Genomic DNA, 15,211 nt, shown 5'->3' on the forward strand with positions numbered 1-15,211 from the left:
TAAGGTCTAATTGCTCGTCTGATTTGAAAACCCTTTTATAATATACAGTTAACAGGGCTATGATCAATTCAGACACCCTTTAAAGGAGAAGGAAAGCTACGGAGGCATTTTATTGCCAATAGATTAGCTGCAATAGTGCAAGCTAGAATGCTATATTTATTCTGTAGAATGTTTTACCATACCTGAGTAAAAAGCTCTAGAAGTTCTCTGTTTGTTTAGAATAGGAGCTGCAGTATTAATGTGGTGTGACATCACTTCCTGCCTGAGTCTCTCCCTGCTCTGGGCTCAGATTACAGTAGAGACGGGAGGGGTGGGGGGAAGAGGAGCAAACTGAGCATGCTCTTGCCCAGGGCAATGAGGTTTAGGCTGAAGGCAGGAAGTCAGATACAGAAGCCCATGAGTACACAATAGAAGGAAAGAAATGCTGTGTTTCTTTTGACAGGGGACTCAGAGCAACATTACTTTGGGGGTTTACTGGTATATTTAGATGGACCTTTCTGATAAGGCTTACTTACTTTTAACCTTTCCTTCTCCTTTAAACTTCACAGAGTCTCAAACACTATAAAAGAATGATGTTAACTGATACTGAAACTATTGTAGAGCCATTTTGTCAAGATCTTTTCATACATGTTTGAGGAAGCCCAAAATATTACAACTAAAGTGCTCATACATTAAAGAAAGGAAACCTTTAAAAACACATACTACCTGGCAATGTGTATTACAATGGTGCCCTGCACTAAGCATTTCTTAAGTTGTCTGCTATAAAGATCAGGCATGGCCACCCCAATCACAATACTGTGGTGGTGATGTAAAACAGGCATATTAATCTATATTTCTTTAAATAAGCATCTCAGCTTTAACAGCTAATAACTTCTGAGTGGTTGCTAATGGTCACGGTAACATGCCGAATCTGCACATATTACCACATAAAGGAATTACTGTATATTGCTTTGTAGTTTATCTATTATGTATATATTTCTTCTTCTGACAGAGTTCACATAAACAAAAGAGGCATTATAATACTTTATTAATGTATGGGTCAGATAGAAATGTTTAAACTGCACAAAAAAATTCAGGGGTCCTAGGTCAATGATTAGTAAAAAAACAAAACAAAAATAACACCCCAAAAAAACAGTGGGCCTCGAAATAATTTTCTAAAAGATATTATGGATTTTTAGTAGAAAGATTAAACTGTTTTGAGGATTCCTCAGGGTCTGCTGATAATGGTGCAACAGAACACCCCAAAAATATTTTACATTCATAGATAAAATCCATAACGTTCATTAGAAAGGGAAAAAACATAGTTTTAGATGGCGATATAACAGAGATGTCAACTAACTCCGAGTCATTGAGGTGATATAGGCCACTCCTGGATTTAATAAAAACCCAGTTCATCTGAATAGTCTGAATGGTAACAAAATAAGCTCTAAAATACCTGGAGTGTTCTAATGACATGTGGTTAGTGGGCATATCTTCTAGAGTGCAGCCCCTAGACTTTATGTACAGCGGAGATGAAATAGTATGACTATTATTCTTGAAATAATCCATATTTAAGAAAAATGGCTAATAATACACTTGTGAAAACATCTCATTGATGTTGGTTTGTACTTGGTGGCCTCTGCAGCTGTTTGCTGAATACGTTTTCCATATGACCAGATGATGTCTCAGGCGAAGACTTCAAAATACTTCTGAGAAAAGACATTTTAAGGAACAAAAGCCCAGAAAGCATGGGGATACATGTGGTAAATGTGTGTTGGTGTCTGCTCTTGCAACAGCCAGTGGGAGGTGTGTGTAGTGTGCTGTGGAAAAGCAGTGTTGACTGTGGCCATGGATAGAAAGTAATCATGAGAGCTTAGCATGTTTCATGACGTCTGAAGGAAATCATGGTGGAAGCTCGCTGGTTATATCACACGAGATTCTCTCAGAACCTATGACTGTTGGATTGTGAAGGCAACAAGTTTCCACGAGAAGCTCTCTTCCCTCACTTGCTCCACCTCCTGTGATTGTTCAAGAGGGGTCAGGTTTTGCCTCAGCCTGAACTTTGGGCACTTTAGTCTTAATCACATTGCCCACCACTAGTTGGACCACGGCCCACGCTTCTCCTCAGGCTTTGTGTGGTGGTGGCTCCTAGAGCATAAGGGCTTCCTATTGTATGGCTGCACGTTGCTGCAGATAGAAAGACTTCGCGCACCCCCTGGTGCTCTCGCGTTCTGTGTGGTAAGAGATTGTCCTCTCTCGCTCTCTCCCTCTCCCTTCTGGTTGCTCATTATTCAGAGAGGGAGAGACACACACACATACTCAGTGAGAGAGACGGATCTTTCAGGTCATCTGCAGCTGCAGAGCAGCAGCAGCCAGTGAAGGAGAAAGAGGAGGAGAAAAAAAGCAGGGAAGATGGCGATCCTCCATTGCTGAGACCTGGCAAGAGCACGAGTCAACAAACAACTTGAGACAGAAAAGACACCATCTCCACTGCGCGTTACCACAAGGCGACGGCACGCTAAAGCCTAGCGACTACATAACTACTGGAAGGGAAGGCGTGTGGGCAGAAGGAGCAGGACAAGGAAGAGGCTGGAGGAGCTGCAGCGTCCCGGGCACTAGTCTGTAAGTTCTCGCATTGGACTCTCCTACGCTAATGGCCATTGTTCACGCGTTGTTTTACTGTCTCCCGGTCTGAGCTCTTCGCTGGCTGCGAAAAGTCCTATGGTTGGCGTTACCGGGGTCAATTATTACTGTTGAGTGGAGGGGTGGGAAGACTCTCATGAGCGTTTTGCTGTCTGGAGAAGAAAGGAGGTGGTGGTGGATATGAGAGGAGGAGGAGAAGGGCGGCTAATTAATGAATCCATTAATTGACCCCCTTCGCCAGCCCAAACACCCCCAAGTGGTGGAGATTAAAAGGAACCGGAGGATTAAATACATTATAAAAGGTGGGGGAAGCGACAGGCAATGTTTGCATGCACTTGCTTGTGGGGAGTTTGATCAGAAGCCTGGGAAAGACCAATACCCGCACAGGGGGAGGAATGACAACATTGCTGAGCTCGGTGGCTGCACGACCCAAGCTATAGGGTGACCTTTTTCTATCAGTTTTTGTACCCCCCCTCCCCAGTTTGAGAAGTCTCCTGTCACCCCCCTCCCTCCTGAGCTGAGATGACATGGAAGGTTGAATTCTGGGTCGGAATCTCTTTTCTAGGAGGGAGGGAAAGGAGGAGGGGGAGGTTGTCGCTTAGCTCCAGGCTGGTATTTCTGTAGGGTTTGCCTGGAGGAGGAGAACATCTTCTACTCCCCTTGGTTTTAACTGAAATTAGAAGCATAAATGTAGCCAATGACACTTCCTGCCCACTTTTATTTGGCCTCATAAAGAGCATGCCCACATGGTCACAGTCCAAAGAAGTCCCTGCTCTGCCCTTTGCTCTCATTGGCTGTGTCATTATCTCCCTGTCCTCCATTTTCAGGCTGTCTGGGTTGGTTTGTGTTCAGACTCCAAAACACAAAGCTTCTCTAGCATGCACCCTAACCAAGCTTCCTCTGGTAACATTCCTCTCTTCTTTGTAGCTTACTGTATTTAGCTTAACAGCAGCATGAGGCTAGACAACAGAAGTGTTTTTCTTGTCTTTTTGAGAAGAGCCTTCAAGCTGGGGGTTTCCTTAAGCTTTTTTTTTTTTTCTTCTCTGCCGTGGTTTCAGTAGACTGAATTTATGTTTTAAGAGGAAGTGGCTACAGTAGTTGTTGCAGAATGCTGTGATCTGAGTCAGGTAAGCCATGTCATGCTGTAGCTCCACCAGAAAATGGAGGAGAGCAGGATCTGAAGTAGACAAAATGAGGTGGTGACAAACAGCAGTATCATGGATCTTTTGCATCCTAGTGGCTTGCATAGAATATTACTTCTCCAAAGACCTTCTTTTACATGTTCTCTAACACAAAGCTAGAAGATCGTTTAGGAACATTTTGGAAGTCAACAGCTTGTTTTTTTAGCATGCATTCAGATTCTTCTGGGTGATCATCATCAAATGTCTCCTCTTATGATCAATTATCTGCTCTAAATGAGATGTTTGGAGGCTTTAATGAGTGGTGATCAATGTTAAGAGTAACGTTGAATGTGTGCAGTGAGCAAGAGATAAGATGTTTGACCAGGCTATATACATAAATGTGTGTATATTTTTATCTGTATGTTCTTCAATTGATCTCAGAACATAACGATTCTGCATTAAAATGTTACTGAAAAATGCAGAGTGTATTTTGCAAAAAAGTTGATTCAAGGTATAGACATGAACATGTATGGAATAGAAATGTAGATCGGGAACATCCACATGTTTCTTATAATAAATATTTTTCCTCAAACTCTACTCCCTTCTCATGGTTCCCTTATTCCTTGAAATTATGAGCATGACTTTTAACTATCCGCCAAGTCATTAGTAAGAATGCTATTGATAAGCCGTGGTCCTTCTCGTTTTCAGGATGCAACAATGCCTTTCAATATTGGATTTCAATGAAATCTGATTCAGATACCGTAGTAAATTCCAGGTGGACATTCTGCTTCCCATCTACATTTCTATGACATAATACTGAGCCATAATAAATGTAACATTTTTGCCATTGTTGACAAATCCATCAAAGAAATATTGATCATTTGGTTATTGTTTGTTGACCATGCACATATAATTCATCAAGCTAGCCCATTATCCATTATAGGTTACTAACACCTTTAAAGGGAGGATACCACCTGAAATTAAATGAAAGCAACTAGTGACTGAGGAAGTAGGCATAAAGTTGCATTTGCAGAGTAAACCAGGAAATTATATTGAGTGGAGGTCTCTGTCTGTAGAAAACTCAAAAGGCCAACCAGTAGCCATTGACAGGGTGTGCTTCACTCAGATAAACAAACCACATGGACCAATACCTCTTCTTTTGGAAATCTCCAAATCAATCTACTTCTTCTTGATGTTATCTATAGTTGACTTTTCCATACCAGCAGCAGGTTTGCGATAAAGACATTGAAGTTGTGAAGGAAATGTATTGAGAATGGCAGATCAAGTATATCAATTTAAGTATAGAATGTGGTACACTTGATAATTTGTATAATCTATTTAATTTACATATTTGGAAAGTATTTATAGTGTGGCAGTAGTAACTTTATTAGTTTAACAGGCTACTTGTTTATTGAGTCAACGATGACATTTGATTAGGACAGCTGCTTTAAATACTTCAGTGTTCTATTTGCAGGTTGGTTTTTTGGTGACTCAAGTTTGCCCTTTCTGTTTTCAACGAAAATGTCATAAATATCCTCACATGAGATAATAATTATATTTGAAGATTTTAGATCACAGTTATAAATTCTTAAGAAGTTTTATCTTTAAAGCAATAGTTCACAAAGCAAATTAAATACCCTGTAAAGGACACCTTTATCCCCCCTCCTGAAAAATTAAGTTATGGGCTTTTTAAAATTATTTTAATGATGCCCATATAGAATATACTCTTATGGAATATGTCAGGGCTACGCATATTGACCAGTTCTTCAGAATTATATGGTGAAGTTGAAGTCCCAGGAAACATTTGCTTTAACAAAGGTAAGCAAAGGTTGTCCATCTGCGACTTGCAGCATCTGTTGCACTTCAGGTAGAGGTGGGATGATAGACATTGTCCTGCAACATCTGGACTACTGAAGGTTTCCAATTTACGAGCTGTTCTTTGGCTGTTGACCCACTGTAGAGAGCTAGTTTCAGAGACCTTGAACAACAAAAAAGTGTGGTTGTGCAAATTTAACGATGACCAGTTGGAATAGCAATCAAGTTATATCTACAGTATAAATTTGCGTACTTTTTACCACTGGTCAAAACTCAGTCCCATTTTTTTAAATTGTCAAAAATGTTGACAATTTAAAGAAATGGGACTGAGTTTTGAGCAGTGGTCTGTACTCAGAAATCTGAGTAATCTCATACACCGACATATCGGATTCGATATTTCCCTAGTGCTCAAAAAATTTGCTTCTGATTTGAAATCTGAACATAAACACCTTATTTCAAATTCAAGCTTTTTCTGATCCTGGGAAGTCTTTCTTTTCTCATTTGGCCAGTGTATTCCTATATATTTACCAAATATATAGGAATATATTTGAGAATACACCATATTGTTTTAATGAAGAAAAGGCATTATTTATTACCTATTGTCCAGACCAGGAGGTTGGAAAGTAGGTTCAGTGTCTCATTTTGCCATGTTTATCTTAAAAAATGGCAAAAAACATAGATTTTTCTTAACAAGCCTTACTCATTAAATTCCCATTGAACAAGGCAGTGTACTACCCTTTAAGCTGATCATAAACACCAAAATATTGTCATTATACTGTTGTCAGCTGAATTGTCCTAACATTGATAAGTATAATGAAAGATCATTCATTAACATAAAGGTTGCTATTTTACAAATAAAGTTTTTGTAGATTACTAAATCCGATGGATCATGCACACAAAACTGCTGTCAAATGTTTGGTTAGGATGTAATTTTCTTGAAAGATCTTGCTGTTGGCTGCATGAATGTATATTTTAAATATATCTTGCTAGTATATACAGGTTGTTGTCCATGTACAGATATTGTATGAACAAAGGGACAAGGCCTGTAGATCATTTGTACAACACAAAGATTGTTGTTCAAAATCTTGTATTTGATCACAGTGTCTGTGCATGTATGGCTAGTCATCACAGAAAGATGACTGCTCTTTTTGTAGTAGCAGTGGTGCATTGACTTGAATGGAATGAAAATATATTTGGGGCGTGAGAATAAAGGAAGAACGAATTTACCACTTGGAATTCCTATTTAAGCAAATGAAGGATTGTTGAGCTCTGGTGTATGCCGGTAATAGACATTCTGTGTCCTGCATCAGTATAGCACATCAGACTTCAGAGCAGAAGAGGGGGCAAATTTGCTGTACTTGCTGCTGACTAAGGCCACTGTTGGAAAGAATTGCCATTTTATAATATGGCTCCAGTTCTTATTGAAATTTAGTTGCTGGTGTAAATTTAGACCAGGCATGTCCAAAGTGCGGCCCAGGGGCCAATTGCGGCCCTTTTTCAAATTTACACTGGCCCTCAGCCTCCATCATGAAATTAATAATAATGAGGCCCCCCAGCACAGTTCGATCAGGAATCTCATAGCAGTAATATTAAGGCACATTAGTGAAATGATCTGCCACTTGGTCTATACTGCTGCCTGTATGCTGAAGGTGTTAGCAATAGACACGTATTGGCGCATAGAGACACGTTGTTTTCACATACTTCTTTAGGGCTGAAGGTGTCAATAGACGTACTGACGTGCCAGAACAGTAAACTAAAGAAGTATGGCGTCACTATGTGCCAGTACGTGTCTATTGCTAACACCTTCAGCACACAGGCAGCAGTATAGACCAAGTGGAAGATCATTTCACTAATGTGTCCAAATATTACTGATACGATTACTCGACTCCTGTAATTTAATGTTAATAGTTCAAAGAATGTCAGGCTGAATGGTCGGCCCCACACATTTTCACCTCACCAAATCTGGCCCTCGTTGCAAAAAGTTTTGGCACCCCTGGTTTAGACAATCTACTGAAAGTAGGCATGGCTCTATAGTTCTACTGTTTTTTATGTTGAATTATTTTTGTGACGGATTTTTTAAAAAAAATTTTATATCAGCGACTCACCAGTGATTTTGGTTTTAATAAGATGCTAAAAAAAAGTAAAAAAATATAAGGTTTAATCTTGTTTATCTTTTGCAGCCTAGGCATCTTTTTTATTTTGAGTCTGAAAAGTTTGATTTTACGACTGTTGGACAACCAGCCAACTTACCAAAAGCCTTGGAGATTTAGTTGCTCAGTATGGGCTATAGAAGTCGAAGGGTTGAAGTTAGGAGGTGTTGAAGTGGTTTGGATAATCTCATGGTGTGCCCAGTTTTACCTTTAAAATAATTGTGATGGATATTGAGAAACATAACTCCTGTCACCAGTAATGTATTGTCGTTGTATGTAAAGCAAGTATCCTGTGATTTTTGTATAGATGGTTTCATGTAGGTGAGTCCTGGATGATTTTTCTCGCTCCAGAGTTTATTACCCCTAAAACCTTTCCTAGTAAACCCCTTTTGTCAATCATTTTGCTCTGCCCAATGTAAGAAATTGTGCAAGTTTTCCTTCTGATAATCCATTTCTCTGGTCACTTTGCAGAAACATTGTCTTTTGCATCTGTGGCACAGGCCTAGCTAAATATCTCTGTGTACAACAATAATCCCCCTCTGGAGTGCTGCTTACTAACTTCACTTTAAGTATGAAAAACCTCTATAAATTGCTCTCTGCATAGTTTTACAATGGTGGTGGTCCGTAAACATCTGAGAGAGCTTTAGAGCTTTGGCACACTTAGCAATTTCAGGCATTTGCCACCCATGTCTTTACCTTATTCAAAATGCAGTTCAATGCACTCTTCAACTGCAGTCTTCTGTATGGCTAACAATGACAATTGCATACTGTAACCGTTCATAGCACATTTCACAAACAGGATTTGATGACCTTGCAACATTTTTAGGTTAAATCTGTTGCAATAAAATCACATTCTTAAAGTTTAGATGGAAAAGCAAGATACTCTTTGTTTGAAAACAGGTCTTGCACTAGTACAGAAGTACAGAAGAAACCCAAGAAGCAACATGGGATATCTTTTCATAGTTTGTGAGACCAAACCGTCATTGATACTGTGGAGTTTGAAGCTAAAACTTTCTGTTACTCTGGTTTTGAAGCAGCAGATCATGTTTAAGAGGCAAAACCTTTTCATTTTGTTGGACATGATCAAACTTTCACCCCTTAAAATGATTTGAACATATTTCAAGGTTTAGACTTGTTTTTAAAGTCCATAAAATGTAAGCATCCCATGCAATTAACAAATTGTATTCTTTTGTTTTCTAGTTTAGTTGAAATTAAGTTAATAAAATATAAAGGGGCGTATATCAACACACCATTCTCCTGTATTAATTTAATAATAGTCCACGTTCGCACCATAAATAGTAACCCATAGCAACCTGTTAGCAGGTATTGATTTCCTGTTTGAAAGCTATGGGCTCCTTTGGTGCTGTGGTTTAAGTTTGTACCTGCTATTACAGGTAAAGTTGTTGTACCGTGTTAGCCAGTAAAAATGTTATAGGACAACCCTTTTGAAATAAAAAAAATAACAAAAGTGGTGATACTTTTATTGGCTAACTAATCTAATCATGGCAAGTATTCAGAACATTTTAGTTACTTTTCAAGCTGATTACAATGAAGATGTGTGTGTGTATGTATATATATATATATATATATATATATATATATATATATATATATATATATATATATATATATATATATATATATATATAGTGCATTTAGTCCACACAGAGACATCCTTATTGATTGCGTTATTGGATGCATTTAGCCACTAGAGAGATGTGGCTAGACCCTAAATTCAAGTTGGCTAATGTCTCTGTATATGTTCTGACAGTAGTCATCCCCACACATGACTGGTATTGGAGAAACCAGCAAATTGTTGTTCCAATCGATTGAAATTTTTAACATGTTTGTTTAAGGACCTTCTATCTCTAGCCCCCAAGATAGTCTGAACTATTTAAGTGTCTCTTGTGGCATATAGAGATTTATGGGTGCAGTCTCAAGTGTCTTATGGTCTTCCTCTCTTTGCCTGTGTTTTGTAGGCAGATGAAGATCAGCAAATTCTTCCTCATCTGCAGCTCCATGTAGTTCCATTGACAGTCATAGGGTTTACAGCTATTCGGTACTGTTATATAAATATTATGATTAGGTTCAGCTCTGCATACTTTATTAGTGAGATAAACCAGGACAGAAAGACTTTCCTTGTCCTTTGATAGAGGAAGACGTCGTCCACCCTACAGGTTTTAGGGGAAGACTTTACAAATGAGCATTTTATTTTTACAGTTGCTAGTTCCTACTTGTTTGCATTTGTGTTTATTTTCAGCTACATGGGCTCTTTTGTAAATATAGTCATATGAAACGGTTTTGGAACCCCACTTAATTATTTGGAGTTTTGTTTATCATTGGCTGAGCTTTCAAAGTAGCAACTTCCTTTTAATATATAACTTGCCTTATGGAAACAGTAGTATTTCAGCAGTGACATAAAGTTTATTGGATTAACAGAAAATATGCAATATGCATCATAATAAAATTAGACGGATGCATAAATGTCTTACATCAATACTTAGTTGAGCCTCCTTTTGCAAATGTAACAGCCTCTAGATGCCTCCTATAGTCTTCGATGAGTGTCTGGATTATGGATTGCGGTATTTTTGACAATTCGTCCTTACAAAATCTCTCCAGTTCAGTTAAATTTGATGGCTGCCGAAGCATAGACAGCCTGCTTCAAATATTCCCATAGATTTTCAATAATATTCAAGTCAGGGACTGTGACGGCCATTCCAGACTATTGTACTTTTCCCTCTGCATAAATGCCTTTGTAGATTTCGAAGTGTGTTTAGGGTCATTGTTTTGTTGAAATATTCAACCCCAGCATAACTTCAACTTTGTGACTGATGCTTGAACATTATGCTGAAGAATTTGTTGATATTGTGTTGAGTTCATCCGACCCTCATCTTTAACAAGGGCCCCAGTCCCTGAACTAGCCACACAGCTCCAGAACATGATGGAGCCTCCACCACATTTGACAGTAGGTAGCAGGTGCTTTTCTTGGAATGTGGTGTTTTTTCCACTATGCAAAGTGCTTTTAGTTATTACCAAATAACTAAATTTTTGTCTCATTAGTCCAAAACACTTTGTTCCAAAATGACTGTGGCTTGTCTAAATGAGCTTTTGCATACAACAAGCGCTTGTGGCGTGAGTGCAAAAAGGGCTTCTTTCTCATCACCCTGCTATACAGATGTTCTTTGTACAAATTGCGCTGGATTGTAGAACGATGTACAGATACACCATCTGCAGCAAGATGTTCTTGCAGGTCTTTGGAGGTGATCTTTGGCTTGTCTGTAACCATTCTCACAATCCTCCGCATATGCCGCTCCTGTATTTTTCTTGGCCTGCCAGACCTGAGTTTTACAGCAACTGTGCCTGTGGCCTTCCATTCCCTGATTGCATGCCTTACAGTTGAAACTGACAGTTTAAACCTCTGAGATAGCTTTTTTGTAGTCTTCCCCTAAACCATGATACTGAACAATGTTTCTTTTTAGATCTTTTGAGAGTTGCTTTGAGAATCCCATGTTGTCACTCTTCAGAGGAGAGTCAAACAGAAGCACAACTTGCAGTTGGCCACTTTAAATACCTTTTCTCTTGATTGGAAGTTCAAGGCTTAATGAGCTAATCCACCTAACTTGGTGTAGCCAGTAATCAGTATTGAGCAGTTACATGCATTCAAATTAGCAAAATTACAAGGGTACCCAAATTTCTGCACGGCCAGTTATTCACATTTGATTTAATTTCATACAACTGAATACTGCTAGAAATCTTTGTTCAGAAAAAATCTTTGTTCCCAGATGTTCCTGGGAAATGAAAGACATACCACTGTTTTGGAGTTTTTTTGAAAGTGGAGTAAATTATGCAGGCTGAGAGGGGTTCCCAAATTTTCATATGTACACTATACTTAAAGCCTTTCTTTGAAGGCAAATATGTGGTGGGGTCTATACATGCCCATGTTATGTCTGACCCATAACACCTAACTTGGGTAGACTAAGTCCATCTATTAGAGGAATTGGATAGGAAATAACTTTATTTTACATCAAATGAATTAATTTCAGGCAGGGACCTGTATTGCTCCCTCAGCTAAGTGCAGAAGTAATGCTAAACCTCACAACAGCTTTCTATGAAATTGACTGTCAATTTCCACTAGTTTGGTTAGTATAACAACATTGAGATGGTTTTACTATTAAATGTGCAATAAATCTTTACTGAATAATTGGCAAGCCCTTCAGCTGCAGCATGCACAGAGCATTGAAATTAAGTCTTCAGATCTGCAGTGTAAGCAGTTGTCCTAGAACTGCTGTGACGCAGGAGATAATTCTGTTGGGCAAGTTACAGCATGGGGGTGGATCTACAATGCAGGATGTGTAATGTCAACAAGAAGCTTAGGAACTGGCAGCTAGGAGAAAAGCAGCCATTTCATGCCAGAGCAGGAAACTATTGTGAAGTTGATTACAGTTCACTTATTTCACCTTAAAATCTGGGAATCTTCTCTGTTTTTTTTATTTTGCTAGTTCAAAATGTAATAAGTTACAGCATTATTCATAATTCAAACATTATCATTTTCTGGGGGCTTGGAAGGAGCAGAGCAGATAGGCAAGACTATTTAAGGGCACCTATCACAGCCAAAATCAAACACATATTAACAATCTGACCAGTACAACCTAAACACATTTAATCAAACTACTTAAATAGTTTTTTGAAAAAAACTGCAGGCTTTTAAAAATCCCTTACTTTGTCAAATTGGTTCTTTCACTGAGGGAGTACATACTGTGACTATAACAGTGACCATATCATGCAAATTTCAGGAGCATGTTCAGATTGTAGCACTGCCTTGAGTATTCTACCCAGAATGCCTTGTTTTAGTAAACTCCTCTACTAGAATTATCACGAGATTTCCCTATCTTGCCCCTTGCTGGTGATGTTATTATGCAAATGAAGGCCACACACTAACTTCCAGAAGGTGGCAGCACTAGGGAACAGCAGCTAACAGAGGTTTGACTGATTTGAAAATAGCTTAGAAGGGTTGCTAAGCAACCAAGGAATTTCAACTGAGCATGTGCGAGATTTCAGAGCTGTTGTTGGCTATGAAGATATAGGTAGGAGGAGCCAGTGAAATCCAAGATGCTGCCTCAGCTAGAACTGCAGTGGAGATAGGGGAGAAATTGCAGAAAGTATAGTTAGCTGATGATTTACATTATACGAACAATTCTAACGGTTTTAAAAATCGGATTTCTTGAACTTTCACATAGTGTATTTACTTAGTAAGTGATTTCAGTTATGATTGGTGCCCTTTAGCAGTTTGATGTTGTTTCACATATAATGCAGCGACGTAATTACCGTACCAACTTTAGAAGAACAATTCAGACCATTCCTTTAGATTTGTGCTCAGGTTCTTCAAGAAATAAGAGAGGCTTTGTAAAAGAATGGTGACCACGTGGTGTTTTTCATATACAGGATTTATCGGTGCACCCAAACACCTGACTCCATCTCAGAATAGATTTTTCACAAGGATGTTCTCATGCTTAAATAAACTGTTCTAAAAGCATGTGGATTGAGTTGTGTTTGACAAAAGCCTGCAATGACCTATCTCTGACTGTCCCTAATACCTGAATGCACAGCCAGTTTTCTTAGTTGTATATCTGAACAATCCCTTAAAATTACATCAGTAGGCTTTGAATGACAAGAAACTCAACCAATTTATTTTTTCAAAGACCTAGCCAGAGTCCTTGTGTATTATATCTAATTGCTGGAAAATAATCCCCATCAAAGATAAACTTTTATATTTTTTTTTTGCTCCTTCTCGTAGTCATTGTAGACTATGAAAGTTCCAATATTTTAGATTTTTTTTAATGCAACATTGCAACATTTTGGCTGCATATTGCCCCAAACAACCTTTCCTAAGGTCTTCATGTTTACATGTTGGAACTGTATGAGAAATACTGGTCAGAACTAATGTGTTTAAAATCCATCTGCTGTCAGTTATAGTGAGAGTATATTTACCCTCTTAATAGAATTTTACTTTTACAAGTGTCTTGCATAGATAAAGATCAATATAGTTTACACTAAAGCCCCCCATTTTATGCTTTTCAGTAATGTCACCATGATTATGAATATAGTAATATTTCCTTGTAGAAAATACTGAAAAACAAGAAAAGAAAATAGTAACAAGGCACATATCTTATTTGTAAACCAAATTATTAAAAAGCTCATTCCCTGACTAAAAAAAAGTTAAACACTGATATAGGGAAATGCCTACCCAAGCATAGATTTGGGGTATCTCTCTACAGAGGCAATAAAAAAGCCCAGGGAGATGTATCTGGTGTGAAGTAACTTTCTGACTGACCAAGCCATAGCAATGCCATACCACCCCCTTGCCTGTGAGGTCACAGTCACTCCTGGTGTTTTGTAATGGCTTTGTAAACATACTCGGAGCCCTCTGTGGGCATTAGAAGTTTGTGACCAGCCGGCAGTGAGGCATTGGCTGTTTAGGAAAGGCTAAAACTGCAGGATTAGCAAATATTGTCTTCAGAGACTTGATTCAGAAGAATGAAGCATATAGAAAATATATATTTTGTTTTTTTAATATTTAATCTGATAAACCCATAGGACAAGTTAAATATTAAATGTATACTGATCTTTTAATATCGACAATGCATTTATTGCTAAGCTTGTTCTAGGTTTAAATAATCTAATGAGTGGTCTACATATTTCGGAATGCCTTAGCTTTCTTATAGATTCTCCTGATAAATTATTTCCTTTTTATGCCATTCTGAAAGTTTTACATTTTCGAACATCATTAACTGCCAGCTTTAAGCTAAAAATTCATGAGAGCTGGACCTTCCAACCTCATTGAAGGACATATTCTGAGGAGTAGCTCATTAAATAAGCCTTTGAAGGATATGCTCCATAAAGCAGTTTCCTGTTATTTGGTTTATGGCTGTATTACTGCTATTGCCATATGCTTCCTGTAACAAACAGTAGGAGTTCAAGAATGAATTGGATCACTATATCAGGCATGCCTTTCTCATTTCATATTTAATGTTAGCCACTAAGTATTGTTAATATCCATAGTAATTCTTGTTACCATTTCATTAAACATTTATATAAATTTAGGAATGCACCAAATCAACAATGTTTGGGTTCTTCTGAATATAATGTGTTTGTGTATGTGCGCTTCATATTATGGGCCACATTCAGTTCAGTTAGAAAAAGGGTTATCACTTGAAAGCTCATGGACGAAATTCAATATGAGATGCAATTCAATTCAGAAAAAAATATCTTACTGTTGATAACATTAAAACTATTGAAGATCTGAAATGAGAAAGAAGCATATTAGGCACCGTTTTGCCTTTAAAACTCTTGCCTAACTGATTATCATTCATCTAATATCTATTTTATGGGGCATATTTATTATGCTGTGTAAAAAACAGAAGGATAATACACCACATAATGCCAGGCTTTGCCGTAAAAATTTTAAATTTTTTTTCCTAGAGCAACTTCCACCGGAAGCAATGT

At 38.1% G+C, this 15,211-nt stretch overlaps 1 protein-coding gene across 4 annotated transcripts in view; it reads left to right on the forward strand.

Annotated features, from left to right (window-relative positions):
* The first annotated feature begins 1,337 nt into the window (after positions 1-1,337).
* Positions 1,338-15,211, forward strand: part of znf462.L (zinc finger protein 462 L homeolog) — a 56,175-nt gene continuing 42,301 nt past the window's right edge. The window contains exon 1 of one of the 4 annotated variants that reach the window (XR_005961434.1): positions 1,338-2,601. The gene's annotated coding sequence lies outside the window, so the exon portion shown is untranslated. The other 3 variants (XM_018257572.2, XM_018257591.2, XM_018257598.2) reach the window with 3 other exon arrangements.

The sequence above is a fragment of the Xenopus laevis genome, chromosome 1L (assembly GCF_017654675.1).
Source record: "Xenopus laevis strain J_2021 chromosome 1L, Xenopus_laevis_v10.1, whole genome shotgun sequence".
NCBI classification, from domain to species: domain Eukaryota; kingdom Metazoa; phylum Chordata; class Amphibia; order Anura; family Pipidae; genus Xenopus; species Xenopus laevis.